This window comes from Halichoeres trimaculatus, unplaced genomic scaffold (assembly GCF_033239565.1).
Source record: "Halichoeres trimaculatus isolate MK-OKI-2021-1 unplaced genomic scaffold, fHalTri1.1 fHalTri1_scaffold_5, whole genome shotgun sequence".
Lineage (NCBI taxonomy): Eukaryota > Metazoa > Chordata > Actinopteri > Labriformes > Labridae > Halichoeres > Halichoeres trimaculatus.
This window is the reverse complement of record NW_027437183.1, coordinates 6,812,628-6,834,431: the sequence shown is the minus strand read 5'-3', so window position 1 is coordinate 6,834,431 and position 21,804 is coordinate 6,812,628. Positions and strand designations below refer to the sequence as shown.

The 21,804-nt window shown below is 41.3% G+C and overlaps 1 protein-coding gene across 1 annotated transcript in view; it reads left to right on the top strand.

The window, feature by feature from the left end:
• The window catches only part of kremen1 (kringle containing transmembrane protein 1), a 110,721-nt gene that overhangs the window by 16,985 nt on the left and 71,932 nt on the right, over window positions 1-21,804 (top strand). The window lies entirely within an intron of this gene.

The window sequence follows — 21,804 nt, the reverse complement described above, 5'->3', positions numbered from 1 at the left end:
CTGAAAATGAGGTTAAACTTATTCCTATAGGCCTACTTCCATCATGAAAATGCCAGTTTTTACTTCAAAGTTTTATTATCAAATTTGCAGCTCTTGCCCTTTGTCAGCTAGACCTGTCAAATCTCCTGATTTAGGAGGGATTCCCCTGCTTTTTTTCTGGATTACCCCCTTTATTTTCATGTAAGGTTGTGTCATCTCTAATAATTTTCAAGTCAATGCAAGTTGGCTACTTGTGCCTTACATTCAAACCTCAAAAAGCATCCACCCCTCTCCATCGAGTTGGTTTGATCCAAAGTTGCTGCATGAGATCCTCTCTGACTGCAGGTCACACAGACGCACACAGGTAGCTGTGTTATATTTGTTGCTGAAAAGTTTACTTTAGCCTCAGCTCTTTGTTAAAGACATGTCAACATGATTGTTCTCGTCGTTCCTTGTGTGTCTGCTGCTTTTCCCCACATTTTATTTGCAGCTCCTCTCTTGTGCCGGGCTGAGCGAGCAAGGTCGGATACATACTAACACTGGTAGTTTCAACACTGTTATTCCTAACACTGCTAAAAGGTGACAACAATCCAACTTTTTTAACTCAGTTTTTGATTTAGTTAATGCCCAGAAGATGAACAGACCACTGCAGAATAACTGCTGCATGTGGGTTGGAATGAACATTATCTCAGACAGCTTAACCTGTGTTTTTGCCCGTCCTCAATCACTCACCTGTTCAGCTAACTTTGTCGGCTGATTCGGTGTTATCATAGCTGTAAATCAATCTGGTCCTGGATGACCCGGGCAGGGAAAGTGAGAAATAGCATTTAGAAACAAATAACTTTGCGCTGATATCACTTTAAAATCCTGAATTACAATTTGGCAATAATATTCAGAGACTTTTTACTGCATCGACTCTGCTTCAAGAGGTTAAAAATCCCTTCCAAACAGACGTCCCTTTGTCCCACACTATCTGTTCTTTAAGTTCCCTCTTGTAACAGATTCACCCTTCGTCCTTTTCCTCCCTGAGCACATTTGAATACCATTATGCATGAGCGTCGTCCCCTGGCCTCTGCGTGTACCTTGACATTTGCGTATGCATGAAGAGACCCACTCCAGTCAACGCTGAATGACATTCACTCGCAGCTTAGCCGGTGCCGTCTGCAGCAGTCAGAGCCCATCAGCTGAAACACACTCCAGGGCGAGGAGGGTAAATCAAACAGTCGGGGAACAGTAATGAAATACCGTAGAGCCTTATGTTTCTTCATGAATTCTATTAACTCGCAAATAAACAATTGTTGTCATTATCAGAACTCAATTGAACTCACTGGAATAGAATTTTAAAGGCGGTCTTAAGACCCTGGGAGGAAGTGGCTGATGCATGAAAACATTACAGAAATATAACTTTTTGACTCAGCGCTGGATTTGTATGCAGATGTGAATTCAAATAGAGGGTTATCAGCTCCAGGCGCTCGGTAAAAGAAAGCACAGTTTTGCTACTCCCTAATCGTGCTTATTGGCTCGTGTGTTGTTTCTGCATTTCAACGAGAGCTGGAGAAAGATTATTCTTTAGCTTGATTTGCTTTGGTACGAGCTCCAAACCATTCTGGCTTCCTGGCTCTGTTTGTCTCTGTTTGAACAGACTATTAATACGCTTCTGTCGTAGTGTGATTGAGGTCAATTAGCTGTTTTTCTTCCTTTGATTTTCACATGTGTAACATGTTCCTAACATCATGCCAGCGATTGGTTTGGGTGTTTTGTTTTTTTTGCGAAAAATCTCCACAGGCTGACTTTCAAAGCAACCATGTATTTTTGTGGTGTCACATGCAAGTCTGAGTTTTGAGAAGCGTAACCAAGAACATAACGGGAGGATATTGAATTGCTACTGTGTGAGACATGACCTGTCCGGCGAACCTAGTTCTTTTTATACTGCAGTTTTGTTTGGGTCAGGGCCACTGAGGTCTGCGCTCTACTGCGGTAGAGTAATGGCAACCACTTTAAATAAATGGAGAGTAATTTCCCCGCTGAGCCCCGGGGTCTGGTTAGTGTCCAGCTGCAGAAGTTTGTGGCCAAAGAGGCAAATTGTCGCCTTTCCTCTTTGCTGGGAACGCCCACCGACAGCACAGATTTGACAAGGTCGAGGAAGTGGACATGGCTAAGTGGACGGAGCAAACATTTGGACAAGTGAAGGGAGCAGACGTAGCTAAGTGGACTGCAAACAAAGGGAGACAGCAGATTTAAAAAGGCGTGACAGGGAAGCGTGCAGTGGATCAGAGAGTGCAGACCGAGGCTCTGACGTGTTTCGCCGCAGTCTGAGGGAAATGAGTTTCCAACAACAGCCATACTTCAGAAAAAGTCGACTGAACTTCACTTCAGAGTCCAGGAACATCTCAGTCAGCCTCCTCACAAACAACCATTGTCCTTTAAGCTGTGGAGTCAGTGATATCCCGCTGCAGTACAAGGCCTTTTCAAAGAGGCTTGGACTCAAAAGAGGTGAAACCCAAGTCGCCAAGAGGCCCTGGCTTAGTTGTCTGTCCTGCACCGAGGTGAATTCAGCCCCCAGAGGTGAACACAAAAGGGGCTGGGTCTTCAGCCGTCTACGTGGCACCAACCAACGACCAACGCCAAGCGAGGGCTGGTCACACTCGGACGGTGCCGTGAAACAGAATCTGCTGGCCCTCAATGGATCCTCCGTAATGGATCCTGTTCTTGGAGAGGCCGGTGGGATACCCCCTGTCTTTTACCAGAGCCATCTGGTTCCCAGTAACGCTGCTCTTCCCACAGCCGCACGAACCACAGTGAAAAGAGATCTCTTTCACAATCAAGATCAGGAACCAGAGCTGTGCCTGCTTAAAAGGGGTCTGAATGTTGAGCGCTGTGGTCCCCTCTGCAGCGGCCCATTGTGCTGTTGTTATTGTGTCCTTGGAAGCGCACTCTGCTGCGGTTTATCTGACAACCTTTTGTGATTTGATACGCTGGAAAATGTGCTGTGCTCATGCTCTGACCAGGTCATCCAGACGAGGTAATTAAAAGAGAAATATCTGAACATGTTAGGAAATACAAGGGTTCAACCCACAAATTGAAATGAATGTGATTGCGGATTGCTCTAAAGCTAACAACAAGCAAGAGGCAATTTAGAGCTGAACACGATTAAGACAAATTGTTTTGACACAAGGGAGGTTTTCGCCACAATCTACTCAGATTAAAAGTGTAAAGAAAAAATCCAAACATGCCAAGGAATGCTGAGGGAACAGACCAAATCCTCCATCTGTAGTTTACAAAGCAGGACAAAGAAAAAGTGCTGGATGCCACTCTACACAAACCAGCAAACTGGAGATTTATTGGTTACAGATGGGAGCGTGTTGGCCCTGTTCATCTATGGCTGAAATCAGGAGGTGAAGGAAAGTTAACCTGACTGTGAAGCCTGTTTCACACGTGCACAGCGCTCCTGAGGCTCTCATGACACTATCCTGGTAGGATGCATGCATTAACTGAATCTGTTCATCCCAGTTTTATCAAGACTTCTCCTGCAAACTCAAGTGAAATGTCTTAAAAAGCCTGAGTGATGAAGTCGTTCATGTTAAAGGAAGTTTCTCTGCCTTATAACCACTGCTTCTCACCTTAGCTGTCTAGAAATAACCAAAGGCCGGCAACGCTTACTGACATATTGATTAACCCTGAAGGTAACTCATGAATGCAATTTTTCAACTATTTATTTTTATGGTTTCCCCACCTGTCTCTTGATACCAGATGATCAGTGGTCAGTTTTCTTCAGTGTTACATGCTGCATAAACATCTGCAAACTCTGCTTCTGACTGAGGAAAATGTTCTCCATTAGGGGGCGATATGGGGAAAATATGTCGGGATGTTTTTATGGCAGGACCAATTTCTAGATTTTATCAGGCTTGTTTTACATATTCAGACTATTTTGATCTCAGACATTTTTATAACTTTAATCTAGTCTTGTGTCCTCTGATGTGTTTTTTGAACTCTCACATTTTTACATCATGATAAAACCATTCATTTGACAGTGTCAGCTGTAAGAGTTGTTGAGATTCTGCAGAATGTACAGAGATTCAGCTTTATACAAGCAGCCTATGCACAGTTCAGATGTAGTTTAGCAAGATGCTAAATAGGCTTTGATAATAATAGTTATTATAATGATAATAATAATAATAATAATAATAATAATAATAATAATAATAATAATAATGATAATTATAATATAATAATAATAATAATAATAATAATAATAATAATAATAATAATAATAATAATAATAGTAATAATAATAATAATAATAACAATAATCACAATAAAAGTAATAAAAATAACAACAATTAATTTTATTTAGAAGCACTTTTCGAAAAAAAAAACCAACCTTATAAAGTGCTTTACAAATTAAAAACAAGCAGTAAAAAAATAAAGTCAAGTCAAGTTTATTTATAGAGCACCTTCAAGAAGACAGAAGTCAATCAAAGTGCTGTACACAAATACATAGATAGAAATAAATATATAATAATCGAAACAATAAAAATAGAAAAAAATGTAATAAAACGGTAAAAGCATAAAATCTAAATACTAAGGTGCCTGTGATTCGTATGAGCTCAATGATGAAATGCCAGGGAGAAAAGGTGGGCCTTTGAGGAAGATTTAAAAATCTCTATGGTCCGGGAGACTCTTATATGGATGGGGAAACTGTTCCACAGTCTAGGGGCAGCTGCTGCAAAGGCCCTGTCACCTCTCGACTTAAGTCTGGTTTTGGGGACCTCCAGAAGACCTTAGAGCTCTAGTTGGGGAGTAGTGATGTAGGACTTCAGACAGGTACAGAGGGGCAAGACCATTGAGGACTTTAAAAGCAATTGAAAGACTTTTAAATTCGATACCAAAGTGGACTGGGAGCCAGTGGAGGGACGCTTAAACTAGTGAAATGTTGTTGCGCTTTTTCTTCCTAGAGAAGAGTCGAGCAGCAAATAAAGAGAAAAAGTAAAAGGGAGGTAAAAGACAAATGTGAGGTAAAATAAAGAAATGTTAAAGGCTAATAACAACCACCAAATAAAGGAAATGTCTTTAAAATAAGAGCATTAAAAGATCAAAACAATTTAAACAACAAAAAGTCAAGGATTTAAGATCCTGTCTTATGTTTTTGAAAGAGATTTAAAAGTTAGTTTAGTTCTGTTTGTGACCTTGGCAGTAAATGTAAATGTTATATTATTAAAAACATGATTCTCATCAGTCTCATGATTAATACTTTGTGAGATGAAAGCTGTGGTTGGTATGAAAATGAACCTTAACCCTGAATTTCACATGCCTGAAATTGACAAACAACAGCTGTGAATGTTGTGCAATGAACCAGAGCCAGTTGAAGTTTATCTGTTGCATTGCATCAATTCAATCCTGGTACAAAGTTTAACTAACTGCTGATTCAGGGAGGAGCTTTTCACCTGTTGAACAAACTCTGGTGCGAGAAAATGTGTTTTCGATGTGACATTTCAAGAGTTGCGACTACTCGCTGTATTTTCACTACATCAAATCTCCAAATCTCCTCTCTCCTCTGCACACCCCACTCACCTCTTACTTTCACCAAACAGAGCCTTCAGAGCTGAGAGATCGTCAGATCAGATAATCCCCCGCTGTGAGGTGCATGTGTGAAAGACAAGTTCCTGAAAATATCAGAGCCTGAGAATTATGGTGTAAACATTTCATAACCTCAGCCCAACTTCCAGTAAACGTGTTATCCTCAAAACAGGTTTTAAAAGCTCAGGATTTCCAGGATTTTAGAGACACACTGATGGAATGATGGAGGTCCGTCTTATCAGGTTTGCCAGATTTGTTAGTTTGATGTTAAAGAGAAAGAAAAAGACAGGAAATATAAAACAATAAGTTAACTGACTGTAAATCAAATGGAGGAAAGTTAGTTAGCAGCAGAATGACCTTAATTACCTTTGGGTAAATATGATTTTTATGTTAAAATCTGCCCCATCAGAGAGATTTGTAGCCTTTTTGTTCCCATTTTTTATCAGTTGCTGTAGTTGTATCGTGAAATCCAGCCCCTAAATGTCTGCAGGGTCTCTCTGCATAGTGAGTTAACACAAGAGTCAATGAGTCTGCGGCCCGCTGATTGTGTTTGCAGTATGCTTTGGGATTATGAACCGGTTGTAAGGTCAACAATCCCGAGAAAAATCACAAGTACAATCCATCACCACGCGGTGTTTGGTCCGCCGCAGAGAGTAGGCGAAAGCTGTGTCTCCGATCTCTGCTGAGTCCAACGGAATTGTTAACTTGGCTCGAACAAACAAAGAAAGATTGATGGCCTCAGATGATGGAAATCCAAAAACCCATGCAAAATCCAAAGGAAGGGAAACAAATACGAGCTTCAGATGAAAACAAACATGGAAAGGGAGTCAGTAAGGACGGGTTGAGGATCTCAAAGGGAGGTCCAAACACGGAACTGGAGTTGTAACGTATCAACAGAGGTGGCGCCATAGGGGAAAAACTGAGATCTTGACCCATTTAATGCAAAATTTAGACCTCCCTTGTACATAATAAATCTTTTTTTTTAAAACATATTATTATTATTATTATTATTATTATTATTATTATTATTATTATTATTATTATTATTATTATTATTAATAATGTATTTTTTATTTTATAGTATCTTTTTATTTTATGGTATTTTTTAAAATTTTTAAATATATTTTTATACACATATTTTTCCATTTTAAAACTCAAACTAGCTACCTAAAGTCAAACCAACACTTCAAGAGATTCCAGTATTAAAAAATAAATAAATAAAATAAAAATAAATAGAAACTACTGCTGCCAGTGGGATTCAATGGGTTAAAAATTTCAGCATATTTATCAAGCTATAGTTCCCTGCCTCAAAAAAGTGTGAAGTCTCTTCAGATATCCTCAATTTGGACATCAGAAATGCAGTTTTTAACAATATGTTTATTGAGTTTTCTGAGACATGCAATTCCAACCAAATGAATTACTAACAAAACCAAAGTTGTTACATTAGTACTGCCCATGTTAAAGAAAAATAACCATAGGGAGTACATTGCAATAGATTATTTGTTAATTACATATATCCTCTCAGAAAACAGTTTTTGCCACAGTGTCCATCATGACTTTAGTTACTGACATCGACAGTTCTTTACCAACCCAACACAAGATATGTGAAAAGTCTTTGTCTTGGAGAAAATTGATAAAAAAAAGGCCTCAGATATCCTCAAAAAATTGTGTTTGTCTTGGAGTGAATATGTTACATTTTACAGAGTCAAGCAGATATTTCATCAAACCATTGTGTAATACTCAGCCTACCACTGCTTTTCTATGTTTACCTCCGTCTATGAGGTTATGCTTTTGAGAGGTTGTCTGTTTGTCTGTGAACAACATACCTCAAAAACGTAACGCATCTTCATTAAATTTTCAGGAAATGTACAAAATAGGATAAGGAAGAAGTGATTAAATTTTGGAGGTGATCCGGATCACCGTCTGGATCCAGGATTTTTTCCAAAGGACTCTTTATCATTGTGAGATAGGGCCGATTTCACCATATGTGTATATAGCTCCACCATAAATGGTTGGATTACTTTGCAACACAATACAAGACAAGGTCACCATAATTTCTGACAGGTGTTAAAGTAGGATCCAGATCCTTGTAATATTCTGGATACTAAGATCTGGAATATGAAATATGAACTCGGTCATCATAAATTTTAACACTGTCAGGTAACAAATTATCATACAAACCTGCAATTAACACCAAATTGTAGACAGTCTGCTGAAAGGGAGTATAACATTAAAGTCGGACTAAAGGGTTGCCTGACAATCACATTATGCTTGGTGGAGGTCTGTGCTCTCTGAGTGCTAACATGATGGATGAATTAATTTAAAGTTACTATGATGAGTTTTAGTTTATGTTGTTTTCAGCACCCCCTGTTGACAGAGTTTGATGTTTTCACCCTTAGCTGTAAAAACTGGGTGGTAAGGAGGTAACTGTGTAGTGTTTGAAAGATCCTCTGAGGATCTTGTTACATGTACCTTCATATGAATAAACCAAGAGAAAAACTATGTGATCTTTTCCTTCAGATTCACGATCAAAACAAAACAAAAAGAGTGAAAATCAAACAACAACGCGTCAATCTGTTGCAATGACAACATTTTGAAAAGAGCTGAGCTTCTGATGTGCTGTGTTTTTAGTTTTTCTGAATTAGCTGTGCAGGGCACATCGCTCCCTCCCATCGACCCGAGACCTTTATTTATCCAAGTCAGACCTCATCATCTCTGGACCCTGTAATCACTCAGGGCCACTGAGAGAAAAGACAGAGGAGGTGGTGTGTGTGTGTGTGTGTGTGTGTGTGCATTGAGGGGTGGGGGGGCTCTGCAATGGCAGCACACAATCCCCTGCAACGGCACTGACAGAGCTTCAGTCCAAACCAAACCACATATAATTTACATTCCTCAGATAGCAGCTAACCTGAGCACAAACAGGACGATCGAAAACAGGTGTGTTTAGCGACAGCCCTCCTCCTCCTCCTCCTCCTCCTCTTCTTCTTCTTCTTCTTCTTCTTTTATGCTTCACCTTTCTTCAAGGCGCTGTCTGCCTCTCCTCAGAGTGACTTTTTGTCCAGCCTCACATGTGGGATCTGAGGTCCATCCCTGTGCAGGAATCAAAATATTATCACTGGAGCACAATGAGACACGGAAATCACCCTGTGAGAGAGGCGAGCCGAAGCCATGCTGGCCGCGCTGCTTACATAATCTGACCACAAATTGATTACTGCCTTAGAGAGGGCGGCGTGTTGTGAAGAGAGGAGTTAGAGACTCACACACACAGAGGCACACACACAGTGAGAGGTTGATATCTACAGCGCAGTGATGAGTGGGTGAGAATGGCATCACTGCAATGACACTGGCCCTACCACCCCTGGAACAAAGGAGCCTGTGTGCATGCCAACGTGTGTGTGTGAGTGTGTGACTGAGTGTGTGTCCTCCATGTCAGATCCATCTTAAAATACCGAGGCTGCACTGCTGATGAAAATTGCTCCCTTTCATTTTAAGAGCATCCGAGGGAGGGGGAGAAAAAAGGAGCGGGAACGATGTGGGTAGGAGTGCAGACTAATGCGTGTTTTGTCACTGCTTATGCATATCAGGGTGGATCATTTTACCATCCAGATGAAAAACAACGAAGAAGAAACAGCTCTCAGTGCCCTCATGTAAGGTTTAAACAGCCATTAGCAACAGTGAGCCACCATGGTCTGCATCACCAGGCAGAGATCCTCTGCTCCTGCATGAACGGAGGAAACCATATGTGGGACGTACTGTCTGACTTTTAGGCCCTGCTGCTTCGGTTGTTTGTTTGCAGAGTACGGGCTCCAGCTGCGCCACAGAACCCCTCTGGAATGAGATCTGCCTCCAAACTCAGACCCCCTCGCCTTGAAGTTCACTCACTCTGTGTTCGCTGTTAATTTTACAAGCCTGGGCTTTGTCAGCTCCGTCTGTAACACGCAGAAATGTTGAAACAAACCCAGTGTTCGCTGCATAGCTGCTACGCACAAGATGGAGAAAATTAGAGCCTGGGTTAACACTCTGCAGAACCATAAAAACCAGTCTTTGTCACACCCTGACTCACTCTGTGTTAGCCTCTTTCTTCTCAGTGTAGTCTTTCCCCAGTCCTCCCCTCAGTCCCTTTGCTCTGCTCTGATTTGCAGTTTGCTTCAATTTAGGATGGATCGATCCCAGACGAGCTAATTGTGCAGCTTTTGAGAGTCTGAACCCAACACCCAGCTCTGCTACTCGGTCTGGGCTCCCTGGATGTACCCACACTCACAACTTTGTTTTGTCTGGTGGCAGAGATGAGATTCTGCAGCATGTGTTGGGGATATCTGGTTGTTGTTTTTTTGTTGTTGAGGTTTTTTTTAAACAATGCAGAGATGCAGGGATAAGATGTTTCCTTTCCCATCAGTCCCCAGACTCAAACCTACCTGGAAGGTTGGTTTGCTGATAAAATGATATCAGCTGTTTGGTTTACTTCTCTTCCTCTATGGTTTAGGGATGCACCGGTGCAACTTTTTATGTCCTGAAACCAGTACTGGTACTTGGGCTTTGATATCGGTTTATATCTTCCTGAAACTAGAATTGAAGGGTCGGTGAGGAGTGTCTTAGTGATTTTGCAAAAGTCTTCTCCTAGATAAACCAAACATAATCCACAATTCAAAATGAGATTATCAGCGCCAAAACAGGTTATTTCTAAATGCTACTTTTTAGTTTCCTGATTGGGTCAAACAGGACCGGATTGATTTAACATCTTGTAATGTCCACATATGTGGACTTTACATTTCTGCTTCTCAGACCCATGATACTTCTTTTTCTTTTAAACTTTGACCTATTAGCCACATCATCTTTTGGTAAAATCACAACATTACACCCATTAGCTCTGCTTGGTAGATGACTGGTAGGACATAACCAGGATTTACCAATGTCACACATTACGGACTCGTCTTAAAGCACCAGGCTGTCAGTAGAGCTACATATAGCTGGCTACTAAACTAGTGTACAAACTGACAACGTTTGCTTGTTGTCACGTTTGAAACAATAGTACTACCTAACTGTTGATAAATACCTTAGGTTGTCATGTTGTATCCAGTAAAAAGTTGTTTCAAAAGCAGTGTTAAAACCAAGATCTGATCTCCACTCATTTCCAAAAAAACACACAAGCCTTGTTAAGAGTCACGTCTTTACGACAGTGTTTTACCAAAGGTATCACTGTAATCCACTTCAAAGAGATCCTCCTCACAGCCTCTTTGAAGAGGCTGTTGTGACAACTTCGGGCTTCTCCATCTTTGCAAACAAAAAGGAACAAGAATACATTTAAACTGACTGTATAATAATTTCATAACACTATAAATGTCTAAATGTGTGAAAGTAGATCTCCAAAAGAAACAGGTATTAAAATGTGGATAAGTAAGGAATTAAAGTTGCACGTTTTGCATCACTCCCTCTTCTGCTTTCTTTTGCTGACGTCCCTTTCCTGTTTGTCAGTCCAGCTCCTGTGTCCACCTTTACTACACAATAAATCCAAGAAATCCTTTTTCATTAGAGAAAAACACAGATCTCTTTTTCTACTGCAAAAGTTGGTGTTGTGTCGTCAAAGGGTCATTTGGGTGTTACATACCATAAATTAGGGATGGGTACCTTTCACATTTGAGATGATGCGGTACCAATGCCTGGTACCTGGCAATCAGTACCGGTACTCAACAGTACCAATTTTAGGTCTTTTTTTGTGTTTATGTGGTAAAAATTATCAATTTGTTTAATAGTAGAATATAAAGATTTTCAATTCAACATTTTTATTCTTCAATTTATAGCTTTAAAATGCTGTGTTCATGTCCAGCATAGAAAATCACCCACTCTTCCACTCTCTCAGGTACCTAAACATAATACTTTTTGATTTTATGTGAATCTGTACCCGAATGAATTCGGTCGGTACCTATAAAAGTACCTGCTTCGGTACCCATCCCTACTTTAAATTGATTGGTGTTCTCCAGAGAAAATCCAACCTGACATTACAAATAATGAGAGACAACATATTTTGGTGCTGATAATGTCATTTTAAATTACACATAATCTCACATAAAAGTGAGACCTTTCCAATATCACTTAAGTCCTAAAAGGGACTTAAAAGGATGAATACTATATGGTGAATAGTACATTTAGAAGAGAAAGATGTGTGATGGAGAGAATATCTGAGAGTGTTCATTTTAGGGCTGCCGTATTGAGAGCTTCGGATCGTATTTGTCACTTTTTCGGCAGATGTTTATCATGACTTCAGGGAACAGTACGGATGTTCCACTTGGAGGTAATTGAACGCGACACCTCATCCGCCCTCGTGTCAGGTCGTCCACTGGGTCCCTGATGTCGACATTATGCCAGCTGCTTTTTCCCCTGGGGTTTCACTGAGTCCCTGAATGTCCTCTACGTCATCTTTAGAGTCTGCAGCCCATCACTCACTCCTTGAACGTCTGCCAAGCAAAACTCAAAATCGTCCCACCTCGCTCCATCCCAGTCGGCTCACAGGAGCCAAAACCGACTTGGCTCATCAGTGCTGTGTTTTTTCAGTTATCATCCCGACTACTGCGGGAAATCCTACGAAGATGGATGTTTAATGTGCAACGCTTTGCTTTCTGATTGATTTTTCAAAATCTCTCCACACATGACACTTTTAGAAATTTAGAGCCAGGGAGCAGCGTGTGGTTAAAAGCCTTCTATGTTTTCCATTTTTGTGAAGAGCAACTTCAAACAGAGGTTTCTTTTTTGGCAGCACGTCGAGCCCACCGCTGGCTCCAGCAGATTAGCCTCTTTCCATTACAGAGCTAAATAATAGGGGCCGCACTCGACCGAGATGGGGCTGTGTTTTATAGGTGCTACCCAGCAGCTTTGGCAGGGAGTCCTTTGGGTCTGTGGCTGCTGTGGTGGTGAACTCAGGAGGTGGTGCGGCGCAGCGTTTTCTGCAGGAAGAATGGTGGTACTGGAGGCTATTTTAGGACTGAATGAGGTCTTGGTTTATTGGCCTGGTTATCTGAGACTCCAACCTGTGACAAAAGCAGGGAATGAAAAGAAGGAGTGTAACATCTCATTGAGAGGTCAGAATTAATGAGTCAGAAGCATCTGGCCTCAACACTCGGACCTTTTTGTGCACTTTCATTGACCCAGGAGTTTGTAAGAGGTGCACCCACACTCCCTCTTCTCATCCGACTTTAAAAGAGCCTCAATGAATCTGTGGCTATCTGTGAAACCAGCATAATAAATGTGAAGCAGTCTGCCTGCAGTCTGAGGTGGTTTTGATGTGGAAATAGATGCTGCTGGCGAAAGGGGAACCAGACTTGTGTTGCAACCAGCTGTGCCCCTGCAGAAAAAAACTGCACATCTGGCCTGCTCTGGCCTGTCCTTAGCCTCTGCTCATACTACACTGACATTCATAAGCCCCACAGCGCTGATGGCTACCAGGACACAGTGCAAGGGAGGCAGCAGGTATTAATAATCTGACATTCCCGCTTGGGGTGTGCCACATCATACCGTCTAAGATAATATAATTTTTTCAGCGGTATAAATTTATCATTTTGCGATGTTTACAGAGCAGAGACGCAATGACGTTTGACGCTCCCTGCTATGTACAAAACAATAACAGCTGAGAGTGAAGGTAGCATGGCAGCATCAACTTTGTCCTCACATGAGGATTTAGGCCTTGTTTACATCTGAAAACGCTAAAACGCAATGAAAAAAATCTGTGTTTACCTGACCTTTACACAGAAACGCTGAGGGGCTGAAAACGCTGTAGTAAGCATGTCAGGCCTTTAGGTGATGCTATAACTGCCTTGTCCAGAAGCAGCTTTTGGTAGATCTCCACCAAAGTAGAGTTGAGCAGATCATCAGGTGTATTGGGGAATACTAAGTGCAAAAAGGGAGTAACAGATGCTCATTTTGTAGAGACAGTCAGCAGATTGAGCAGATTGAGCAGCACAAGAACAACACGGTAGTTCACGGGGATCGTAACAACGAGACTGTTGTCCAGTTGTATGCACTCGCGTGGAGCGGAGTGTGACGTCAGTGTTTCCACTGAAAACACCGGCTTGCTGTTTACACACAAATGGCCAGAAAAATCAGAAAAATCCCACTCTGGGGGCCGCTTTCAAAAGTTTGCGTTTTAGGTCGGCTGAAACGCCGTTTCTGTGTAAACTTGAGGCTGAAACTCAACAAAACTTTTGCGTTTCACTCTAAAACCGTTGTCGTGTAAACAGCCCCTTAGTGCCTAAAAGAGGAGCTACCTCAGTGATGTGAAGGTGGTTTGGCTGACCAAAGATCAGACATGCAGCAAAACTCATTAAATGCAAAATGTGAAGATGATGAAGAGTGGCAACACCACTAACATAATCCTCCACCTAAAGCCGAAACACATAGCAGAATACAACCAGGCTATAAAGACACGTGAGGAGGCCGCGAAAGCTACGTTTTTATTGGTGGAATTTTTGCCTCTATGATGATTCACTGATTCACACATAAAGCGTGAGCACCATGCAGCGCATGAGATTACAAGATCACAGTAGAACCACATGTTTCTGCAGGAATCCCACCCATGACAACATACTTTCATGGTAATTAATTAATATGTTAAGCTCAGCACCTTCATTCCATGCCTTCTCCTTTCTGTTGGTGTCCTTATAGAAAGAATATGTTGTGTCGTATAGAGTTATGAAGTTTTTCACCTGCAAGATTAACTTTTTCTCCCCCAAAACTTCAGATTTCCTCTGGATTTGACCTACTTACTGTGTTTACATTTCAAACTTGTGTAGTAGTAGTGAATGATTAGAAAAGTGGCTTCCATACTGTGTGTGCAGTAAAAATGCTGTTATTCAGAAGCAGCAGCCACTAATAATAAGTTATTTATTTTTTTAACCCATATCATCATAAAAATTGTTATCCCTAATTTCCTTAAAGTATCATAATATAATTTTGAGGTTATGTCACCAACCCCTAATTCCCACCATCTTTGTTTACAGCCTCTTAAACCCTCCTACACATGTGCAAACTAGTTTCCCTGCATGCATGTTTCTAAACTCCTGCATTATTTAATTCGCATGAAAATAATCATCTGCATAAAGCCACACGTAGCCAGATTGGGAAACTGCATATATATTTTTATTTTTACACCTGTCATTTTCACGAAACCGCAGCTTAACATCACTAAAAACAATGTTTTTTAAAAACTTAGGCTAAAGTAAAGATTTTGGAAAACTAAGGTTTCATTGATTTCATTTAAACGACGGTAAACAGAGTTTTCAGTTCTCAGACGTCACAGCTTAATCACAGTGGCTCAATCTGATTGGCTGGCACAGGTTTTCCATCTGGGTTTGCATGCCTCCAGCTGCATTTATTGCATGTGGACGCAAGTATTTTTAAAAACGAACAAGAAGGGGATATTTGTTTTTGAAAATACCCAGCTATGTGTGGACATGGCCTTATTTTCCACTTTATCAGAATCCAAAGCATATGACAAAGATGGAAGGAAGCTTGGTAGATGCGGTCGTCTGTAATTATTCATCCTTTGGAGCAAATAACACATTGTGCGCCAGTAACGTGTGTCAGGAAAGCGTTTGTTCGCAGCCTTGTTTGTTTGTTTGTGTTCCTGAGATCACATGACCAAAACAGCCACTTTTTCTATCTCCTTGTCCTCTTTCCTTTCTCAAGTGAAGCTGCAATGTGGAAGTCATTAGCCGCAAAACCCAACAAATATAATAACAGGGGGGTTAGCTCTCCCTCGGTGATCCTCTGCTGTTTTTCCCTCTTTCGTTGCTGGGGTGGTGCAGGATTCTGTGAGCGCTGGGCTTGGTCAAGGGTGCGTCCCCTTCTTCTTCGTCTTCTTCTTCTCTTTCCCGGACTTTTTCTATTTGTAGATTTTGTGCATGCGTTTTATTGGAGGCTTTCCCCCTCCTCCCTCCCTTGCCTTCTTTCATGCGGCGGTGGTTCTGTTTCCCATCACGGCCCATGATGAAACCACAAGAAAGCGCAGACCCATGTGACGAGAGCGCAACAGTTGCTTGGTGACAAGGGAAGGGGTGTGAGGCGGTGGGGCTGGGCGTGTGTATGAGTGTGTGTGTGTGTGTGTCATATGAGCCAGAAGTGGTGATGGTCCAATCAGCAGGAAAGCTCTTCATTTTCTGCAGGAGAAGGATAAAACACTCATATCTGCACCACTTCAATTTAAAATTGGCCTTTTCTCGAAGCCTGATAGATGTGTGGCCATCCGCAGGCCCCTTAAATGGACCATTCATCTTTACGATGGTCTCACTTATCTCTGAGTCCTTGCAGATCTGCTACTTCCCATTCCCACCACAAGCAAATGGTGCCCTGAAACCACATGGAACACCCCCCTCGTCTCCCTCCTGCTGGCAATACGCTGCCATATTTACCATCCCGTCCTGGAAAGCCAACTTGGCCGCAGCAGGGCGGACTGATTGCCAGCAGCAGCAGCTCGTTCCAAGCGAACCATGTGCAGACAAGCTCTCCTTCATCCAGAAACTCCAGTAAAGTTTCCCGAAGGAGGAGAGGAGACATTTACAAAGTCATTTGGCTCTTTTTTGTGTGATACAGTGGGTCGAGCTGCGCTGCATGCAGCCAAGAGCAGTCATTTTGATACCAGCTCTTCCGAAAGGGAGAAGATATTTGAAGGACGTGAGCTCATTGGGGATGCAGCCGGCTGCCCTGTCCCTGCCTGATGTTATCCTCTTTGACTGGAGCAGTAACAGTCCTGATTGCTTTTGGGGAGCAGTGACTCATGATTGTGCTTCTGCCGCTGCCAAACTCTCAATAGCAGTGTTTTCCCTCTCTGTCGCTCTGTTACAGTCGCTCCCAGCATCCAAAAAAATGAAAACTTGTCAGCTGAGCTCTGTTTTCTGAGAGTTTACAACTGTGTACTAGACACATCCCAACACCATCACATTTCTGAACAATACCAGAGCAGCTGACGCAAATGTGGATATCAGGGTTAAGGTTTCCCATCCTGCAATTCAAGTCCTCACTATTCTGCTGTTGACTCAAATTTTGTCAAGGTTTTAGATTAGGGGGAGGCAGCCTGGAGCACGGGTGCCATAGCTAGCACGTAGGGCTATTTATGTTGGCACGCAAAAAGTATTTTCTATGAGGCAGAGGATAAAATGAATAAATGAATAACAAAACTATTGTGACTTAAAAAGAAATTGAGCACACTATGAATGCTCTCACGTAACAATTTTACAAATAAAATTAAATCACATGACCAGCTGCACTGAACTCCTAATGAGCGTGTTACATCATCAGCAACTGCTGCAGAATCGAGTGAAGTTCACAAAAGTTTTGCAAACAACTCCTCATAGATGAGGTAATTTTACCCAAATCCATGTAAAATTATGATATTTTTGTAGGACATTTTGTCAGGAACCCATTCATGTCATTTTTAAATCTGTACAACTTGTACCTTTTTGTCTAGAGGCCCAAATTTGTCAGCTTGCGTGGAGCTGTTTCTTCTGCTACTATTTATTCTAATGGAGGGAGCTGAGAGGGCTTCTTTAGGGTTCACCGACTTTGAGGGCTTGTCATTTGAAAAATCAAGTCTGAAATGTCAATTTCTTCAAGAACTTTTGTAGAGCAGGGCCCAGTCTGTCACCTCAGTGATTTTCAAGCTAATACCACTTATGGTTTCAGAGGAGATAATTCGAAGAAAGGGTAAAAATTTGGTGAAATTTTACTTTAAAAGGCAAATTTTCAGCTTCTTGTTCAAGATAGGTCAGGTGTGTCAATGTATGATTTTTGCGTCTTAATAAGACAAACATTTAGACGTTGGTTTGATCTCTGTACAACATTCCCACTGGCAGCTAGGGCCATTTTAGTGTACCTAGGTGGCGCCAGAGAGCAAATTATAGGATGTTGGGGGTCTATTTTGGTATCATATCGATTTTTTTTCCAATCCTGAGGTGTGTGCCAATTTGATGAGTTTTTGAGCGTGCACAGTACAAGTGCACAAATGTGTGTTGCCAGTGCGTCACTGCAAATCTCTTGGGATGTCGGTCTGCTAGCTCACAATCGCATCCATTTATCAAGGCAAACAAACCAAGTTCCAGTTATTCTTTCCAATATAGTTGGACAAGGGAGTATGGATCTATTGCAAGAGATGGCCGAAGATTGAGCGATATGCACCCCTTGCTGTGAAAGTGTGGTATGTTGGATATCAAGTGCGCAGCGTCTTTTTAAGACCAAACACAAAAATAGTGTTAGCAAAGTATGTGAAATAAGGCGACACATACAAAACTTTCTAAACTGTCAAAAACCAGGCAACGGGAGGAAGTTATACCATTTCTCAGTGCATAGCTAAGCAAGGACACCATTCAAGGAGACTTTCCCTCTGACTGTCGATGATTGTATCAAAGAACTAAGTTTTGGCACTTTAGGCATGAGTGTATTTAAAAGTGGTAGAGTCATGGAAAAGGTTGCCTTCTGGTGGTTTAGATCTTCACCATCGTCATGAAACAAGTGAGACCTTCCACTTGCTCATCATGAACTCTCCTCTGGGTGAGGGGTTTCCTCTCCGTCAGAGTAGGAAGAGCACGACCCCTGTTGTAAGACCATTAAGCTGCTTTTCTAATTTTATAGAGTTGTGCTCAGCCTCGGCCTCTCTCCGGTAGATTTACGGCCCCGTGGTTGATATCCCTGCATGCCGAGGCAGTATTAATTTGCTAAGAGAGAGCGGAGCCATTTACAGACAAAAGAGTGGCATCATAATTGCAGGAACCCGACACCCTGCAGCTCCGTGCTGCTGTTGAACTCCTGTCAGCCTGACGATGAATGGCTGATAAGCATGACTGCACAACACAGTCCAAACAACTTTAATTAAAAGCAACTTTGGCTGAGACACTAAGAACAGCCGGGGCCCTGATTTACTCTAAAATTAAGTGCTAGAAGTACTTTTGTGGTGGCTGCAAGAGGCCTGGAATGCTTGTTTGCATGCAAGCTAACTGCTGTAAATATCCCAAAGCATGGTACAAAGTATGGAAAGCTAATTACTGAGCAGATTAAACTCTCACAGCGTTTATTTCTTGTTTTTAGGCCAACAGTTTTTTCATTCATAAACTTTTCAAAGCCTTTGAATCCTCGGCGATGCCTTGTGGATCCTCCAAACCTGTGAAACGGCATCTAAGGGTTGCTATCTAAGGACGGACCTGGCATCACACTACAGAAGCCAAAGTTAGTGAGGCTAAGTGATCCCTGGAGAAAAAGTTGGCCTGCGTACATGTTGAAAGGGGGAAGTCAAAAGCAGGGAAGAAGAAAGAGCAGGAGAGCACAGAGGAGAGAATAGGGAGGGAGTTTGGAAACACTGAGCTCTGCAGAGGATGACTGAGAGTTGTGGAGCACAGCTGGCTTGCTGAGGGGTATAATGACTGTCATATTGCAATGCATTAGCTCATACTCAGCCCAGACTGCTTGACTTGATGAAAGAGGCCGGTCATTGGCTAACCGCGTACACAGCAACAAGATCCCATGGAGGCACGCCAAACAAGCGAGTATTGTTTTCTTTTTTTCTTAAAAAATGATGATTGACAGATATGATGTGAGACTGTTGTGATACTTCTGGGCTCCTGGGGTTGGCGTTTTGAAAAGCAGAGAGGTCGATTTCGTAAGAGTTAGTTGTTGGTTTCCACAAAATTTGGAGTCTTTCAGTTTATGATTCTGTTCTTTTGTAACTTAAAGCCTCAGTGATTAGTTTTTGACTGGTTGTGAAACAGATCAAAACGGATCCTGGTACCTCGATGTGACCTAGGAAAGAAACGTGACCATGGCTCGATGGTAGTGCAAGTACAGTGGATATTACCATTTCATTTTTAAACGCATCATTGGCAAAATACAGACAGTTTCTGTTCTATTTCTAGACTCCTGAAGTCAATGTGAGGGTTTCAGACCACAGGTTGAATAAAGCCCTTAATTTTTCTGTAAAACAACAAATGATTAGTACCTTTGTACCTTTAATATAATGTTTGACACTTCATGCTGTTCACCAATACTTTCTAATTTTTTTCTGTTTGTTTGTCAGTTTTTTTTGGGAGATTCGATTAAGTGTAGAGTTTGCATTAATTCTTTGTATTTTCTTCCTTATTCTTTTTTTTATTATTTTTACTTTTTCCATTTGCTTGGTGAGCTTCTTTAGCTGCAAAATCAGAAATCTTATCAAGTGTTTTTGTCTTACTTTAAGTAAAAGTTGTCTTGATATGCTTGATATGTGCCACATTTAACTTATCATTCCAGAAAAATGTCTTGTTTCAAGTTATTTAAAGACAAAAAATAGGTCTGAATTGCTTGTAACAAGTTAAAATTGGCAGATTTTTTTTAAAGTTGCTACAAGTAATTCAGACCTCATTTATGTCTTTAAATAACTTAAAACAAGACATTTTTACTGGAGCGCTCAGGTATATTTGGCTCATGTTTAGTTTAAAAAAGACATTTTCTCCTGAAAATAGGACAAAAACACTTGATAAGATTTCATTTTTTTGCAGTGTATTGAGGGCCTGTGAGTTACCAGTAGCTCTCAAGACACTTGTAGGAGACTCCTGGGTCGATTGTTATTTTTCTTGCCGGGAAACAATAACTTCCACGGGTACATCACAATTTAAGCAAAGAACTTCAGGGTAAAACTTTGACCACAGAGGGCGCCAAAGTCAACACAACCAAGTACACAATAATAGTAATGAAACTGACCTGAAAATTGATTAATGAGACAATAGAGTGAGGGTTTGACAGAGAAAGCCTCCCTGATAAAAAAAAAACAAACAAACAAACAAAAAACATACTCGTAATGCTCTCCTAAAATTTTCCGACTTTATCCAAAAACTGTCCACAAGAAGTCAGGTTGAGCTTAAGTCAGGATCCTGAGTAAGTGCGCAAAGTTTAAAGAGGGGGTATTTTGCTTTTCCATTTCAAACAGGTAATAACAATGCTGGATGTTCATACTACACGTGTGCAAGTTTTCACACCACTTCATATTTATCTGTTGCAGAAATCCCTGAATCTGTCTGTAAACTGATCAAAATGCTCCGTTCTAAAAGTAGCATAGCATGAGATCTTTATGAGACTTGTCGAAATGTTGAGGCCATCACAGAAAGAGTTCCTGACTGTGTCATGATATTTTGGAGGGGGAAAACACAAAGGTCTGCCCATAGCTCTGCTTCCATAAGACTAGCCAATCAGAAAGAAGGGGGTTTGTGGAGCGAGGAGCCTTAAAGAGACAGCAACAAAAAATAGGCATTTCTGACAGAGGCTGATTTAAGGGTTTTCTGAAACACCAGTGGGGAAAAAATAGAGATTTATTTAAATTTTGAATCGTGTAGAGCTACAGCAGGTTACAAGAAGGACAGTATGAAGCCTAAAAAAAACCTCAATATCCCCTCTTTAAGCTCTCAGTTGTTTGTATTATGCTTCCTGCTGTTGTGGTTGTTTAACGGGAACATTTCTTGAACATGCTGGAATGTTTTGTGTAGAGATTCCAAAAAAGTGTTTTTCAGTTAATAACGAATGTTTGGCCCAAAGTTTGCCAAATCAAAAGTGTCAAAAAATGCCCTGAGAGTAAGTAATACATCTTAAAAGTCATGATGCTAGAGCTGAACTGTACTGACATGTTGAGGAACCTGTTTTTAGTCTTTGTGGGTTACAGTAAAAATGTTTCCTGCTCCTTTGACAGTCGCCGTAATAACGAACACCTGCAGAATGAGTAATCATAACAGTCACATAATAAATTGATATTTTCCATACTAATGCAATCATATGAAGAATTCACTGGAAGCTGTGAAACCTCCCTTGACAGGAGCCCCCCGAGGCTCCAAATGATGAGCGGTGAGGGCTCATCATGCTCCCATCAGCCATCGTTTATTTGACTTCTCTCTCAGGGAAGAAAAAGCCTTCCACTCGCCATTGTTTTGCCTTGGGAACTCGTCTGTCTTTCTTTCTCACTCCCTCCCTCTCACTCTGCCATATGGTTGTCATACACTTCCTGGAAATTCAAGCCATGTTTGCTTTTGTTGTATATCTGCGGGGCAATTTTTTCAGAGCGCTCCTGCATTGACATTAATTGAAACAATACAGTGATTGATCTCACTCTAACACGCTTGGCTAGAGCTGAAATGAACAGAGCTTGGGCTACAAACGCAATTACACCAAACTTCTACGGTCATTCCAAACACATTACAACATTTTAATAGCACAAGAGTGTTTCACTGAATCCAGATTCCTCATAAAGCAGGT